This window comes from Mauremys mutica, chromosome 26 (assembly GCF_020497125.1).
Source record: "Mauremys mutica isolate MM-2020 ecotype Southern chromosome 26, ASM2049712v1, whole genome shotgun sequence".
Lineage (NCBI taxonomy): Eukaryota > Metazoa > Chordata > Testudines > Geoemydidae > Mauremys > Mauremys mutica.
In genome coordinates, this window is record NC_059097.1 from 14,040,918 (window position 1) to 14,058,731 (window position 17,814).

The window sequence follows — 17,814 nt, forward strand, 5'->3', positions numbered from 1 at the left end:
CTACGTAGAGGGGTTGCACCTCATACGTCAGGAGTGATGTGTAACTTGTTTGTACCTGTGTATAAGAATGCATCCCTGGGGCGGTGTCTTTGTCCGGCCGAGGGGGCAGTGGAAAGTCCCGCCACTGACTGAGCTGAGTCCATTGCCAGGGGGCACATAGTAGTATGCCTTTTACTAGAGTAACAATCTAGGGGTATGGCTACACTTGCGAGTTGCAGCGCTGGTGGAGGCTTTCCAGCGCTGCAATTAGAAGTGGCCACACCTGCAGGGCACATCCAGCGCTGCAACTCCCTGGCTGCAGCGCTGGCCGTACACCTGGCTCTGACTGGGGTATAACGATTGCAGCGCTGGTTCTGCAGCGCTGGTCATCAAGTGTGGACACTCACCAGCGCTGTGATTGGCCTCCAGGGTATAAGGAGATATCCCAGAATGCTTGTAACTAAATTATTACCTTTGTTTTGTTATGCAGCCTCTTTGTTTTGTTGTGAACTCTGAGCTCCGTCCTGAGCTCCGTTGATACTGGAGCTGCTTATAAAAACAAACTGACAGCTCCTGTTTGCTGTGATCAATCTGTATCTGGCTGTGAACAATCAAATGAGATAACCCCCTGTGGATGAGGCAGGCAGGAAGTGAGTGTTTGCTTGACAGAGCAAGGCAGTCCCTTGGGATACAGGCTATTTGCAATTTAAGAGTTAAGACTAAGGGGTCGGGAAGATTTTATGATTTTTCAATGCAGGAAGCTAACTCACAGTGTTGGCTCCAAAAATCCACTCTCTCTCTCTCCCCCCGCTCCCTGTCACACTAGACCCCACTCCACCCCTCTCTTTTGAAAAGCACGTTGCTGCCACTTGAATGCTGGGATAGCTGCCCATAATGCAGCACTCCCAACAGCGCTGCAAATGCTGCAAATGTGGCCACACACCAGCGCTGGTAGCTGTGAGTGTGGCCACACTCCAGCGCTGGCCCTGCACAGCTGGACGACCAGCGCTGCAAACTACCAGCGCTGCAAACCGTAAGTGCAGCCATACCCTAGGGGAACTATCATTGTACTTCGTTTGACAATAAACCTGGCCGACGTGCCTTCGTACCTTACTAGACTCTGTGGTCATTGGGGGTTTCCTCGGGATCTGCTGGGTCAGCGATCTGCGCAGAGGTGTGGCAGCACGCAGAGGGAACACGCGCACGCAGCCGAGCGATACCAACACTGAACAGAGCAGAGCACCACACCGGTACCATCTGACAACACTAGTGACCCCGACCGCTGATCTGCTGAGTAAGCGAGCTGTCCGCTGTAAGAATCGCAATCTAACATGGCAGAAAACCTCGTGCTAGGGAACCCCCTGATCCCCTCCCTTTTGATCCCCATGGAGTTTGATAACTCCTGGACCCGCTGGATTGCCAGTAAGGGGGGTCCATATGAATTGAAGAATGGGGAAAGATGGACTGGCCTATGTAGAGCGATGGTAGAAACCGAGGCTCTGGAAAAAAAAAAGTAAAAAAGCAAGAATTCTGCAACTAATGTCTATGTCAGTGAGATGGTTGAAATAGCCACAAACGTGGCAGGGCAAGTAACAGTAACAAAGAAAGAGTTAAAGGAATCAAAAGAAGCTACACAGCCCTGGAATGCTCCCACCCCCCCTTGCAGGGTGGCGAGCAGCCCAGAGACAACCAGTACAGGAACAGAGTGAAACACTGGAAACAGCTGTAAGGAACCTACAAAAAATACATGTGCCGTCCCCTGTTATAAATATTGGTGGTGAAGAGGCGGCTTCAGGTAGCTCCCCTGTGCCTGAAGAATGGGGACAGAAATGGAAAAAGGTGGCTCTAGTAAAATTAAAAGATGAAACTGGGTCCACTGCATTGCAACCATCACCTTATGAGAAAAGCCGGGTTCCAGTTAAACTTAAACCGGAACCTAGACTGGTGCCTGTCAGAACGGGACAAGTAAGTGCACGGCAGGAAAGAGTAGCGCACAATACTCTCGCTGAATTGGTAAATCAAATGAAGGAAAAAGTGGAACAGTTCACAGAGCACATTAGGGGACAGGAGCTGCGACTCGATCGCAGGGGAGTGAATAAAAAGAATTTCAAAGTAAAAAACTGAAATTAACACCTAGAATTGATGCATTAACACATGCCCAGAAACAGTTAACTGCAGCAAAAAAGGGCCCTCCCACCATCCATTTGGCATACACACAAAAGCAACAGACACTGGGGGAACAAATTCAGGTTTTACAAGAGCAGGTAACTACCCCCAATCTCCTCTCAGAGCCAGGATAAAAACCAGGGGTGCAATTCCCAACTGTGCAGGTTCCCAATTGCTTTGACCCACGGAACCACACTCTGCGCTCATATCTGAAAATAGAACCTTCTTTCTCAAATATTTTTACATACCGGTTAAGTTTTGTCCTTTATATGTTTTCTCAGTTTGCTAAACTTGCTGCTGCTGCCTGTACTTTCAAATACCTTGATGGAGTTAATCTCTCTTGGCTCAGGTCTCGCTACCTTCCTAGGTTGCTCTTCACCCACCCTTTTCCCCCGCCTCTCCTCACTTCGGCTCTCTCTCTTTGTTTTAAAAGTTAAAAGTTATAGTTTTTACAGAAACCTCCAAAGGATGAAGCAATTGAAAACAGAACAAAACAAGAAACGAAAAGAAAACAAGGTAAAAACTTTACTTTAAATAAATCCAGTAAATTAATTATTTTAACCCTTCAGGAATGCAACAGCTGGAATTATTCCTACCTTTCTTGAAGATATGGTTGCCAAGCAACAGAAATGCACTCTCTGCTTCTAATACTAACCACTAACTAATATTTGAAACATGGGCTTTTCTTATTTCCATATAGCAGAGTTTTAAAATAATGTTAAATATAAAGTAATGCAAAATTCCTGGTTACCAAATTAATACAATACAATATTAATATATATTTTATAAAATTTATGCTACAAGTTTTAAATAAGGTAATAACTTGTTTATTCAAATGTTTAACCCTTTTTACTTTTTATTTTTGGTTGTGTTATTTTGTATAGTTATGAATAGAATTCTGGCGCCATTTGTTTTTAATTGTAAGTTTGTCCTGTACGGCATGTGTGTGTCTTGTGTCTAAGTTGTGTGTGTCACATGACTCTTTTTTAAAATTATTTTTATTTTGTTGCAACAAAAGTCAATTTTATACCCTTTTTAAAAAAAAATATATGTAGATGTGGTACCACCCTATTTTAAAATCACGGTTAGGGTATAATCATAGTAGTAATAACACCAATTTTTTGTGCAAAGTTCAAAAAGGTTTCAGTTACAAATATATGTACATATATTTCTGCCTCAACAAATAATGCAATTGCAAACAAAAAGAATTCTCTTTTATCAAATCACAATTTTGTTTTTTAAGTTGTTTTTTTTTTAAATTGTTATTCAAAGAAAAAATGTAAGGGGGAAACCTCAACATTAAGGTAAGGATAATATTAACAAAATGTCAATTTCTTGTTTGGGCTTTTTATAAACTTGTTTGCACTTTTAAATATAGTTATAAGAATGTCATAACCAAAATGTTTTAAAATAACAATTTATGCATAAAGCTAACCAAACAATTTCAACAGGTTTCCACCTTTGGCTCTCAAACATAACAAAGCATCTTGAAAGTATATCCTCAAATACCCTCAAAGTATTTGTATGTATCTGTATTTAAAATTTATTTTGGTTTAATTGTATATGCTTTTCTTTTGTTATGTTATGTTAATGGATAGCAATGGTTATTAAAGTTTGTGCTTCTAAACAGTTAACAAGAGTAAAATTGGTATCACAAGCAAATTAACTCTAAAAAGCTAGTTAAAATTATGTTACTAACTCATTTGCTGAAACAAAGTGTTCAGCAAGGGAAAGTAATACACCTTCCCATGGAAGATTATGAACATTTATTTTAGCCGTTAAGCATTACGTCTATACAACAATTGCAAAAGTACAGCTTGTGTTATAAAAGACTCAGTCCCTATTACATTGTTCTTATTACAAACAAAGTTAAAACTGTGTATTAAGTTTGGGTTACTGAAAACAAACAAACAAACAACTTTACTGTTAACTAACAAAAGTTGTTTAAGTTGCATCCCACAGACGAAAGATGCCAGAAAATATCACACCCTGAAGACACCAGATAATATCAGTATACAGTGAAGAAACCCCCAAAGCATCAAGAAAAGAAAAATGAAGTGCTTTATAAATAAGAGCCTGGTCAAATACACCTCTACCTACCATATATGGACAATTAAGTTAACAATCAGCTAAAAACCACTAGCTGGACCAGGAAAACTGTCATTTAATTTCAACTTGGTTACTGTGTAAAAACAACTGTATTATTGCTGTACTACTGTATTATCATTGTACTGCTGTACTGTATGATTGCTGTACAACATGTACAATATGTATAACCTTGCTAAATTGTTTAACCAACACACAGGTTAAAATCAACAAACGAATGGCAGCAAACAACATGAAGGCAAGGAAAAAACAAATTGGTAAAGAAACTAGGTTACATAGTAACTACTAATTGGGTAAACAAATTGCCCGTTAGTACCAGTCATAATTTGGGTCAGTGACACTCCATCCTAACTGAGGCACATGTTATTCAAAACAATCTTGTTCAGTGTCTGGGTACCAATATTAAATCCAGACACAGCAATATTTGATAAATTGGTTACTGTCTGTTCAGTAGGTTATCTGGAAGACAGCATCCGTAAGAAACAACTGGACCTACATCAACCACTGGAACAGAGCAGCTACCCACTTCTGTTTCCTGCCCAGTGAAGCTGACCCGAGGGTGACAACCAGCCTTAAGGATAACCTATAACATGAATGGACAGTACATGCAGTAACTAATTACAATATATTTATATATAAAGGCCTCAGTGGTAGTGTCACTACTCCAAATTTCTGTTTTACTTCTCATATCCATAGCAGTGTGGGACACTTATCCCAGTATTTCAAAACACTCAGCCTACTACTAATGATGAGAGAGGTGGTCACTGGAATTGCCCTAATAAGAGTGTGTTTCTATCTGTGTCACCAAAGTAAAAGGGCCAGAGGACACCAGCAGCCTGGAAAAACATGGTTATGCTTGGATATAAGGTGGTGTCATAGGTACACATACATACTATACATATATGCCCATACACACTACAAATATATATGCCATATCCATATAATTCATATATATTAATTATCTGGGAGTGCCTCTAAGGCTCATTCATAATACTACATTCCTCAGTCACGGTCCTGGGCCTAACATTCCCAGGCCCATCATAAGGGACTAAAAAATAATTGGACAATAAAATCTGCCTAACAGTCGTACGTGGGACTGTGCAGACTAAACCGACAGATGGGGCATGAGTGTATGGATGGTAAAATAAGGTAACCACATAACAGTGTTTAGCCCACTGGGTTATCTTCAGTCCAGGCATTGTGCTTTTCCGGGACGGTGGGTAAACATCCCCCCCCCCCCATAAAAAGACAAAAAGTGGGGGAATGTAGTAAGAGGAAGCCCTGAGATATAAACCTTGGTATCAGAGGCCTGGTATGAGGCCTGAGGCCTGAACTAAAGTAATGGTCAAGACCAACATGTACAAGGTGAGAGGCGGCACCTTACTACGTAGAGGGGTTGCACCTCAATACGTCAGGAGTGATGTGTAACTTGTTTGTACCTGTGTATACGAATGCACCCCTGGGGCCGTGTCTTTGTCCGGCCGAGGGGGCAGTGGAGAGTCCCGCCAGTGACTGAGCTGAGTCCATTGCCAGGGGGCACATACCCGCAGTATGCCTTTTACTAGAGTAGCAATCTAGGGGAACTATCATTGTGCTTCGTTTGACAATAAACCTGGCCCAGGTGCCTTCGTACCTTACTAGACTCTGTGGTCACTGGGGGTTCTCGTCGGGATCTGCTGGGTCAGCGATCTGCGCAGAGCCGGGGCAGCACGCAGAGGGAACACGCGCACGCAGCCGAGCGATACCAACACTGAACAGAGCAGAGCACCACACCGGTAGCATCTGACAGCACTGGGGATTAATGTGAGAATTGAAAGGTGGAGAAGGACCTGCTTCAAGGGGAGACTACAAGGGGTCATAGTGAACGGTGAGCTGTCAGGCTGGAGGGAGGTTACTAGTGAGTTCCTCAGGGATCGGTCTTGGGACCAATCTTATTCCACATTTTTATTAATGACCCTGGCCAGAGGCGCCAACTTTTTGAGTTCCCGGGAGTGTGTGCTCGACTCTTGCGCCGCCCAAGGTCCTGCCCCCACTGCACCCCTTCCCCCAAGGCCCCCCCTCGCCCGCCTCTTCCTGCCCCAGCTGACGGGGGAGGCTGGCCAGCCCCAGAGCACCCAGAGTCAGAGCCTATGACCTGGGCACAAAAAGCATGAGTGTGTGAACAGAACTTGCAGCTGACACAAAGCTGGAGGGGGAATTGCCAGTACAGAGGAGGACCGGAATATCACACAAGACCTGGATGACCTTGAAAACTGGAAACGGGATGAAATTTAACAGTGCAAAGTGCAAGGTCACGCACATAGGGACTAACAACAAGCGTTTTTTGTTATAAGCCGGGGACGTCTCAGACGGAAGCAACAGAGGAGGAGAAAGACCTGATTGTACTGGTTGATCACAGGGTGACTACGAGCCGCCAACGTGAGGCAGGCATGAAAAAGGCGAATGCGGCTGCATCAGGCGAGGTACTGCCAGTGAAGACAGGGAAGCGTCAGTACCATTATTAAGGCTACGATTTTGTCATGAATATTTTGAGTCGACGTCAGGGTCAGGTCAGAGGAAATTAACAAAAATTCACCAAAGTGGTGACCTGTCCTTGACGTTGACTAAAAACAACCCTGACAAACTGGAGATGGAGCAGGGTCCAGCACCCTGCCTCCACCCCCACCTGCAACGGCTGGAAGTTGAGGGGACCCACCACCCTGTGGGGCTGGGAGTTAGGGTGGGGGGGCCGCCACCCTGCAGGCTGGGAGCTGGAAGGGGTCCCTCCACCACACGTGCTGCGGGGGTCCCCCGTGCCGGCAGCGGCTGGTCAGCTATGGGGCCCCCCATTTCACGGAGGTCTCAGGGATGGGGGAGCCGCTTGCGGGGAAGCCGCTCAGAGTGCCCCTTCCCCCCCGCGCCTCAACAGTTGTACCGCGGACACGCTGCCGACCCCTGAATAGGAGAGAAAAAGCCCCCCACTCCCCTGGATCTGAGGGTATTTTGTGTCCACATTAAATCGGGGCAGGAAGGGTTTGCCCATGAGTGGTCCATAGACACACACACAGGCCTGAAGCCCAGCTCCGGGCCCGGCTTGTCTCTCTCCCCAACAGCAGCTGGTCCAGAAAAAGGGGTGTCCCCCCCCCCACACACAAACCCCTTCCTTCTCCAATCAGCAGCACTGGCTCCTCCACCACCCCCGGCTCCTCTTTCAGCCCTTCCCTCCCTCCCTCCCTCCCTCCGTTTGGCTCCTGAGCGCAGCTGGACCCCGGGGGGGGGGGGGGGCTGGGAGGTCTGAGGACCCCCCCCCACACACCCCGCCAGCTATTTGCAAAGAGAGACACTTCCCCCCCCCCCCAGCATTTCTCTCACTCACCTGCAGCCGCTGGCTCCGGGGCTGGTCCCCGCTGGAGGAAACCCCCCCCCCGGCCGGGCAGGGAGGGGTTAATCCCCCCCCCCACGCAGCACGGACCCCCGGGGAGCAGCGGCTCGTCTCGCCCGGCCCGGGAGCGGCCCCGCGTTTCTGGCCTTTGTTTCCCGGCTTCCGCCCCGGCTGCTCCAGCCCCTTCCTGGGCCGAGCCCCGGTCCCCGCCCCGGGCTGCGGCAGCGCTGCGTGGGGACGGGACCGAGCCCCGAACCCCCGAGCCCCGCGCCCCGGTCCCCGCCCCCGCGCGGGTCCGGCAGCCCCAGAGCCGCTGCATTGCTGACTGGGGGGGGGCATGGGGCGTCGGTGTGAGGAGGAGGGGCTGTGAGGGGGAGGGTCCATGGGGGTGTCAGTGTGAGGGGAGGGGCTGTGAGGGGGAGGGTCCCAGGGGGTGTCAGTGTGAGGGGAGGGGCTGTGAGGGGGAGGGTCCTTAGGGGTGTCAGTGTGAGGAGGAGGGGCTGTGATGGGGAGGGTCCATGGGGGTGTCAGTGTGAGGGGAGGGGCTGTTGGGAGGAGGGTCCATGGGGGTGTCAGTGTGAGGGGAGGGGCTGTGAGGGGGAGGGTCCTTAGGGGTGTCAGTGTGAGGGGAGGGGCTGTGAGGGGGAGGGTCCATGGGGGTGTCACTGTGAGGGGGAGGGGCTGTGAGGGGGAGGGTCCATGGGGGTGTCAGTGTGAGGGGAGGAGCTGTTGGGAGGATGCAGCCCTGGGGGGACTCGCTGGCTGTGGCAAAGCACTTCCAGCGGCAGGCAAGTTTCCGACAGAAGCAGGACTTGATGCTTTAGGAAAGTCTGGGTGCATTGGATGGGGTAGGAGGGTTTCGGCAATAGGTCTGCAGTACGGCCAACCCCAGATGTTCAAAACTCACGGGACTGGCTTTAAAATCATGAGATGACACAAATAATCGCTTTGGTGGTGGTGGGGGGGGTCTTTTGATTTGCCTTCTGCTTGTCGAGCCGTTAGCATAAGAACATAAGAACACCACGCGGCTCTGAGCGGGACGAAGCTCAGCCCTCGCCGGAGACGAGCTCGGGTAAGGGCGGGGGGGAAAGCGGGAGCCGCCGGGGCCTGGGTGGCAGGGCCGGCTCCAGGCACCAGCCGAACAAGCTGGTGCTTGGGGCGGCAGATTCCCAGGGGCGGCTTCCCGCCGAATCCCTCTTTCTTTTTTTTTTTGCTTCCTTCCTCCGCCCTTGCAGGTTTGTTTCTTTTGGTTCGCTGCTCCGGCGGCCCTGCAGGGGGCGGCGCGCGGAGGAGGGGAGCTGCTGGGAGCGGTGCCAGGGCTGCAGCCAGCCCGGGTCCTTCCCTGCCCGCCCCCCGGAGCGGCGGGAGGGGCCGCATGGCGAGCGCCCCGCGTAAGGGAGCCCTGGCCGCCCCCCTTCTCTCTCTCCCCCCCCCCCCCGCTGGGGTGCGCGCTCCGCTGCCCGGGGGCTGCAGGGCGGGGAGTCCCCCTGCCCCCCCCCCCAGCTGGGGTGTGCGCTCCGCTGCCCGGGGGCTGCAAGGCGGGGAGTCCCCCTGCACCCGCGCTCCCGCTGCCCCGCAGGGATTCTGTTTTGTTTTGTTTTTTCTTCCCTTCGCCGCTCTGGCTGGCCGGGCAGTCTGTTTTGCACCCACCCGCCCTTTGCTGCTCCAGCCGGCAGGTTTGTTTCACACACCCCCCCCCTGCTGCTCTGGTCGGCAGGTTTGTTTCAGGTCCCCCCCCACTTGGCTGCTCCGGCCCCCACCCCTTCATTGCTACGACCGGACCGGCCAGCAGGTTGGTCCTCCCCCCCCCCCCCCGCTCAGGCTGGCTGGCAGGTTCGTTCTCCCTCGCCCCTTCGCCGCCCCGGCCGAGCGGCAGGTTTGTCCCCCCCCCCACGCCCTCCGCTGCTCCGGGCCCCCGTGCAGGTGGGTTTTTGTTTGTTTGTTTTGTGGCTTGTGGCAGCAAAAAAGCCAGAGCCACGGAAACGCGCCTGCTGCCCTAAGGGCACAGACTGCCCCCCTCCCCCCCGCCCAGGGCGGCAATTCGGCGCGCTGCTTGGGGCGGCGAAAACTGTAGAGCCGGCCCTGCTGGGTGGGAAGCGGGACCCGCCGGGGCCGGGGTGGGAAGCGGGACCGGCCGGGGTGGGGAAAAGAGGGACCCGCCGCCGCCGAAGCGCAGCCCGGTCTTCGGCGGTGGGGGGCCCCTTCTGTTCCGGACCCGCCGCCTAAGTGCCCCGCCGCCAAGCCACCAAACAGCTGTTGGTGGCGCTTAGCACTTTCCAGGAGGGAGGGGGGAGGAGCGGGGAGCCGCGCGCTTAGGGGAGGAGGTGGAGAAGAGACAGGGCAGGGGCGGGGCCTCATGGAAGGGGTGGATTGGGGGTGGGGCCAGGGGCAGCAAGGGGGCGTGTCAGTGATGCGGCCCTCGGGCCAATGCACTAGTCCTCATGCGGCCCTCGGGGTCATTTGAGTTTGAGACCCCTGGTCTAGCCCAGTATCTGTCTACCGACAGTGGCCAATGCCAGGTGCCCCTGAGGGAGTGAACCTAACAGGCAATGATCAAGTGATCTCTCTCCTGCCATCCATCTCCATCCTCTGACAAACAGAGGCTAGGGACACCATTCTTACCCATCCTGGCTAATAGCCATTTATGGACTTAGCCACCATGAATTTATCCAGTCCCCTTTTAAACATTGTTATAGTCCTAGCCTTCACAACCTCCTCAGGTAAGGAGTTCCACAAGTTGACTGTGCGCTGCGTGAAGAAGAACTTCCTTTTATTTGTTTTAAACCTGCTGCCTATTAATTTCATTTGGTGACCCCTAGTTCTTGTATTATGGGAATAAGTAAATAACTTTTCCTTATACACTTTCTCAACATCACTCATGATTTTATATACCTCTATCATGTCCCCCCTTAGTCTTCTCTTTTCCAAGCTGAAGAGTCCTAGCCTCTGTAATCTTTCCTCATATGGGACCCTCTCCAAACCCCTAATCATTTTAGTTGCTCTTTTCTGAACCTTTTCTAGTGCTAGAATATCTTTTTTGAGGTGAGGAGACCACATCTGTACACAGTATTCGAGATGTGGGCGTACCATGGATTTATATAATGGCAATAATATATTCTCAGTCTTATTCTCTATACCCTTTTTAATGATTCCTAACATCCTGTTTGCTTTTTTGACCGCCTCTGCACACTGCGTGGACATCTTCAGAGAACTATCCACGATGACTCCAAGATCTTTTTCCTGACTCGTTGTAGCTAAATTAGCCCCCATCATGTCGTATGTATAGTTGGGGTTACTTTTTCCAATGTGCATTACTTTACATTTATCCACATTAAATTTCATTTGCCATTTTGTTGCCCAATCACTTAGTTTTGTGAGATCTTTTTGAAGTTCTTCACAATCTGCTTTGGTCTTAACTATCTTGAGTAGTTTAGTATCATCTGCAAACTTTGCCACCTCACTGTTTACCCCTTTCTCCAGATCATTTATGAATAAATTGAATAGGATTGGTCCTAGGACTGACCCTTGGGGAACACCACTAGTTACCCCTCTCCATTCTGAGAATTTACCATTAATTCCTACCCTTTGTTCCCTGTCCATTAACCAGTTCTCAATCCATGAAAGGACCTTTCCTTTTATCCCATGACAGCTTAATTTACGTAAGAGCCTTTGGTGAGGGACCTTGTCAAAGGCTTTCTGGAAATCTAAGTACACTATGTCCACCGGATCCCCCTTGTCCACATGCACCGGGGGCCCGTTCGGTAGCTTTCTGCACAGCCAGGAGGGCTCGAAACTTCCTTTTTCTTGGCGACTGAAGGCTGAAACCATCGCAGAGCTGCTTGACTCCAGGAGCTGGGGCTTTAGGGAAAACAATAATTCTCCTGAGACTCGTGGCAAACTCCTGAGAGGGGGCAACACTGAGTCTTTATTCGGGGGGATGCCCCGGAGCGCTGCTCAGACAAGGCTGAAGTGCTGCTCCGAACCGCTGCCTTTCCTGAGGGGCGGCTCAGTGGCTCGGGGAGCAGCAGGGTGTCCTCAGGACCAGACCAACCCTGCAGGCCCCAGGGAGCAGGGAGCCGCCTGGCTCAGGCTGGGAACGCTGCTCACCCGAGAACTGCCCTAACTCCCTTCTCAATTCCCCCTCACCCTGGAGCTAAGGCCAGAGCTGGGGGTTTCTCCTTTCACTCCCGCTGGGGAGTGCAGGGTCCCCGGGGCGTTCCTGGAAGAGCATTTGGGACTGAATTGGGGACACCGGCCTGTCAGGACAGAGAGCTCAGGTTCAGACTAACATTGGGATTTTTACATTTTTTAATAATAGGCTCTAATCCTTCAATCCCAGTGTCACCCTGGCTAGACCTGTGTCAGCCTTGCAGGTGAAACCAAGCAGCTCTTTGCATGCAGGAGAGGGGAGATCAACCACCTGTCAGTCACTCTCCCTAGAGGAAGCCTGTTGTGTTACATCCCTTGTGTCCTGGCGCCATCGTGTGGCCATTTCCTTCCCCCCCTTTTGGTGAAAAGTTTTGTTATTTTGCACAGAAACTTTATGTCCTCAGCAGACCCAGGAGCGGGGGCTGCCTCCATGTCCCACACACCCACTAGAAGGTGACAGACGAACACCCTTAAAACCATCTGTCAGTCACTCTGGGAACCTGTCTCTGCTCACAGCTGCCAGGCTGCCTCCACCCCACCCATCCTGCTCATTAGTGGTGCAGAAATGAATCATTTTCCTAGTACATGTGGCACCAGGGAGAAACTTTTCGCAGAGGCATTGGTGGTATAGTGGTGAGCATAGCTGCCTTCCAAGCAGTTGACCCGGGTTCGATTCCCGGCCAATGCAAAGATGTGTTTTTGCCTCCACGTTGGGTGATAATCACATTCCCAAATCCCAGCAGGTCAGACAGGGGACAGAACTGTGTAGCGAGCTGTAGGAAGCAGCCTTGTGTCACTGGAGAAAGCCGGAAACCAGGGGAACACGCATCTGTAGCGCCTTGTCTTGTTTGCACCTTGCTCAGTGGAGAAAGTGCAAATATAAAGATTTGTGTCAGTTTTTGCGGCTACAGATTCTTTTGTGTTCCTGTAATAAAACCACAAACCACAGTTCAGCGCCAATGTGGACACAGGCACTTCCCTCAGAGGCAGCTGCAAATGTTACTGGTCGGCAGCTGAATCGGGCCTTTCACCTGCGCGTGGCTGGGCACTACACACCCTGGCTGCATTTGGGGGCCCCTCGCAGCCCCAGGGGGAGAGGTTTCAGTGTAGTGTAGGAGGCAGGCCTGGCCCGGGTGTCAAGCCTGGCAGGGAAAATTAAACCATCCCACCCCTGGCTCTGCCCCCGCCTGAGAAGGTTGGTTTGTGTTGGGAGTGTGCAAAGCAGAGAACATGGATCCAGGCATGAGGGTCGTTGTTTTCCGAAGGGTTTTGTGGGTAGGAAGGATCATTGGGGGAAGAGCTGGGTACCAAACGGAAGACAGGTCTATGGGAAGGAGGGGTAGAGACCATAACCATCTACTGAGGATGGGATTCAAATCTATGCGGATTATCAGCATCACTTTAACCGCTCGGCCACCTCATCTGAGCCGTTTTATCTCATTTAACACTTCCCAAAGTCAATGCTGCTTGGAAGCTTTTTGGCAGGACAGGGACGACCAGGACGGGAAGGTTTGGCTTTTAAAAAACATCCTCTGTGGTATGTACAAGACTAAATGCAATGACCAAAACTGAAAAGACCCCCCCCCCGGGGGGGCACAGAGACCGGGTTTGCTGTTCAAAGTCTGTATTTCAGAAATTTCCAGCGTTAATATCCAGGTTCGTTTGTCAGCCTGAGGGAGAATTTGGGGTTTAAGAACATAAGAATGGCCATACCGGATCAGACCAAAGGTCCATCTAGCCCAGTATCTGTCTACTGACAGTGGCCAATGCCAGGTGCCCCAGAGGGAGTGAACCTAACAGGCAATGATCAAGTTATCTCTCTCCTGCCATCCATCTCCATCCTCTGACGAACAGAGGCTAGGGACACCATTCTTACCCATCCTGGCTAATAGCCATTTATGGACTTAACCTCCATGAATTTATCCAGTTCTCTTTTAAACGCTGTTATAGTCCAAGCCTTCAGAATCTCCTCAGGCAAGGAGTTCCACAAGTTGACTGTGCGCTGCGTGAAGAAGAACTTCCTTTTATTTAAAAGCAGCAAAGAATCCTGTGGCACCTTATAGACTAACAGACGTTTTGCAGCATGAGCTTTCGTGGGTGAATACCCACTTCGTCGGATGCAAGTAGTGGAAATTTCCTTTTATTTGTTTTAAACCTGCTGCCCATTCATTTCCTTTGGTGACCCCTAGTTCTTGTATTATGGGAATAAGTAAATAACTTTTCCTTATCCACTTTCTCAACATCACTCATGATTTTATATACCTCTATCATATCCCCCCTTAGTCTTCTCTTTTCCAAGCTGAAGAGTCCTAGCCTCTTTAATCTTTCCTCGTATGGGACCCTCTCCAAACCCCTAATCATTTTAGTTGCTCTTTTCTGAACCTTTTCTAGTGCTAGGATATCTTTTTTGAGGTGAAGAGACCACATCTGTACACAGTATTCGAGATGTGGGCGTACCATGGATTTATAGAAGGGCAATAATATATTCTCCATCTTATTCTCTATCCCCTTTTTAATGATTCCTAACATCCTGTTTGCTTTTTTGACCGCCTCTGCACACTGCGTGGACATCTTCCGAGAACTATCCACGATGACACCAAGATCTTTTTCCTGACTCGTTGTAGCTAAATTAGCCCCCTTTTGATACTCTTCTCCGAACACGTGTGAACAAAGAGACTGTGTATGTTGCTTCTCCCTAGCCAGATGGGTTTGTTCGTGCAATGGGAACAGGTAAGAGGAGTCACAGAGTTACCCAGAGCGCACTTTACGATGGCCTCAACTCCTATCTCCCAGCAAAGTCAAGCAACCAGTCGGGACGGGCAAAGGGGCTTGGGGGGGGGGTATAAAACACAAAAAGATCAAAGAAATGCCCGTAGCACAACCTCACTCCTTACCCCTCCCATGGGGTGCAACAGAGGTGGGACAAAGACCCACCATATAAAAGCGGGGGAGCTCAATCACTTGTCAGAGTCACTGCTCATAGAGGCATTGTGTTGTTACATTCCTTGTGTCCTGGCGACCTCGTGCGCCCATCTCCTTTCGGAGAAAAGTTTTGTTATTTTGCGCAGGACAGGCCCAGGAGCATCCATGTACCAAACACCCAGACCAGGTGACAAACACCCTTAAAACCAGGCAGCCGTCCCTGTTAAAACCATCTCCCTTCTCTAGCTCAGTGACAGCCTGAATCATCCCGTATCCCGGCAGAGACTGGAATCAGCCACAAACCCCGCTGTAGGTAGCGGGAACGAACACAAACGTTTACTTTAAAAGGGGCTGAGGTTTGTCATTCTGGTCATTTATCTTTGCTTCCCTTCTCTGAGGGGAGAGGTGGGGTTGGTGACACCTCCCCCGGGGACGTAGCACCTCCATCCCCAGTCACTGTGGGAACCTGTCTGTGCTCAGAGCTGACAGGTTGCTGCTTGTCCACCCATCCTACTCATTAGTGGTGCAGGAATGAATCATTTTCCTAGTACATGTAGCACCTGGGAGAGACGTTTTCACCAGGTGCATTGGTGGTATAGTGGTGAGCATAGCTGCCTTCCAAGCAGTTGACCCGGGTTCGATTCCCGGCCAATGCAGGGGTGTGTTTTTGCCCTGTCTGGAATTGGTTTAATGTCAGTCACATTGGGTGATAATCACATTCCCAAATCCCAGCAGGTCATTAACCACGCAGCAGCGGATGGGACTGTGTAGCGAGCTGTAGGAAGCATCCTCGTGTCACTGGAGAAAGCCAGAAACCAGGGGAACACGCATCTGTAGCCCCCTTGTCTGGTTTGCACCAGGCTCAGCGGAGAAAGTGCAAATAGAAAGATTTGTGTCCGTTTTTGCTGCTACAGATTTGTTGTGTTCCAGCAATGATATCCTACTGCCTCTATATAAATCCATGGTACGCCCACATCTGGAATACTGTGTGCAGATGTGATCGCCCCCATCTCAAATATATATATTGGAATTGGAAAAGGTTCAGATAAGGGCAACAAAAATGATTAGGGGTATGGAATGGCTGCTGTTTGAGGAGAGATTAATAGACTGGTGTGATGGGTTTGGTCACAGAGACCCCCCTTGGGACTGTCACCTGACGTGCTGAAATGACCTCTTGAGCCCGTTTTCTCTGCCAGACTGGGACTTCAGGACCCTGCCTTGTTGAGCCAGACACGCCAGCCTGCTGCAACACAGAGCCAGGGTCTGAACCACACCCCCAGAGCTGCAGACTTAACTGAAAATGGCTCAGCAGGTCACCTGTCTCCAGCACCCAGACACCAAGTTCCCACTGGGATCCAAACCCCAAATAAATCCATTTTACTCTGTATAACGCTTATACAGGGTAAATTCATAAATTGATGCCCTCTATAACACTGATATGCACAGCTGTTTGCTACCCCAGGTATTACTCATTTACTCTGGGTTTATTAATAAACAAAATGATTTTATTAAGTTAAAAAAAAAGTAGGATTTAAGTTGCTTCATGTAATAACAGACAGAACAGTGATACTCTTCTTACATCGTGTCCTGGTGAGAGCAAAGAGCTGCCAGAGGTGGCATTGTGGGCTGCTGTGGTTACCTTCCCAGATGCTGGAATAATTTGCAGCACGGAGACCTGGCTCAGGGCTGATCAGCAGGAAGATCTGAGTTAGCAGTTTGCATCAGAAGCTTGGCTTTCCCATTGAGGAATCAGACACCAGTCTCCTACGGGACAGGCAGGGACACTCACCCCTACACTAACGAGGAAGAAATTAGGAGCTGCTTTTGCACAGGCAGAGAAGAGAATCGGCCAGGGAAGCTCCTCAGTGAGCTGTGGCTGCCACAGACCCAGCTGGGATCTGCAATAGAGGGAAGGGCCGAATTGGGGGGCGTTGTCCCAGGACTCCTCGGGGCTTTGCCAGCAGGTTGGGGGGTGGCAGTAGGGTCTGAGCTGGGACAGTAGCAGGTAAAAGCTTGAAACCATAAGCAAAACCCCAAACCCACAATGCATTGGGCAGTGTCCTTTGCCTCAGTTTCCCACCTAACAGTGGGAAAGTCTGACAAACAAATGCCCCTTTAACACATCTCCCCCCCGGCCCTCCATCGTACCCCAGCGCAGGTGGGTTAGTGCGGACCCAACATTCAGAGGTGTGTTCACAGGGGTTCGCCGCCCGCCTCAGAAGTCTCTGCGGCGGCTGTGCAGACCTGCAGCTCTTACAGCTGCTTTTCAGTAGGGTGCTGGCTACTCGCTGCCTTTTCTGCCGTGTTCTGAGGCTCCCCTGCTTAACCCTGGTGTTCAGTGATTGCGGCTCTTCGTGATCGCACTGGGTAGCCGGGAACCTCACTGCCAGTGCAGCCTCTCCCTTGGCTTTCCCTGCACCAGCGTCCTGACACCAGGTCTGAGACAGAACCCCAGAGGCGCTTATCAGTAATTCCGCTCTGCTAGTCACTGAACAGAAACAACAACTCTCCGTGGAGCGTAATTAGCTTCGTCTTCAAACACTGAACCGGTAAGAGCACGTCTAGGACACTTCAGGCACAACTCACCTTAGCACACGAGAACATCTGCCCCCGCCTCCTCCTCACGTTCGCTGGCATTTGGCGTCCCTCTCCCCCCGGTCAGCAAGGAAGGTTCAGTTTATATATATACAGTTCAATCAGTTGTATGCAGGCCAATAAAAGATATAACCTCACCCCCCCGTAACCTCTCAATCAGGGCAGGGTAAGAAAACTCTGCTGCCCTTTACTCATGCAATAAGGAGAACAACATCTTATTGCACTGAGCGATTTGTAACCCAACATCAGCCAAAACTGCTCCATTTGGCACAGCCGCCCCACCATGCTGCGGAGCTGGGCGGAGTAGGTGGGTCTGTGCAAACACGGTCTGTTCCTGACGTCTTTCCCTCAGCTGATCATCACTAGACATGAGGGGGGAGCTCACTCAGACCCTGCTTCCACTAACGTATTTTAAAACGCCTCATTGTCCCTACCTCTGCTGGGCTTTCTGTCAGTTATTGAGCAGCTCAGATGAGGTGGCCAAGTGGTTAAGCTGATGCTACTAATCCATTGTGTTCTACATGTGTGGGTTCAAA

The 17,814-nt window shown here is 50.4% G+C and overlaps 1 protein-coding gene and 2 non-coding genes across 3 annotated transcripts in view; 2 read left to right on the plus strand and 1 right to left on the minus strand.

The window, feature by feature from the left end:
* LOC123356642 (zinc finger protein 850-like) overlaps positions 1 to 17,814 on the minus strand; it is a 56,981-nt gene that overhangs the window by 12,792 nt on the left and 26,375 nt on the right. The window lies entirely within an intron of this gene.
* TRNAG-UCC lies at positions 12,378 to 12,449 on the plus strand. Its single transcript has one exon. It is a non-coding gene; the product is annotated as a tRNA-Gly (tRNA).
* TRNAG-UCC lies at positions 15,268 to 15,339 on the plus strand. The gene has a single exon. It is a non-coding gene; the product is annotated as a tRNA-Gly (tRNA).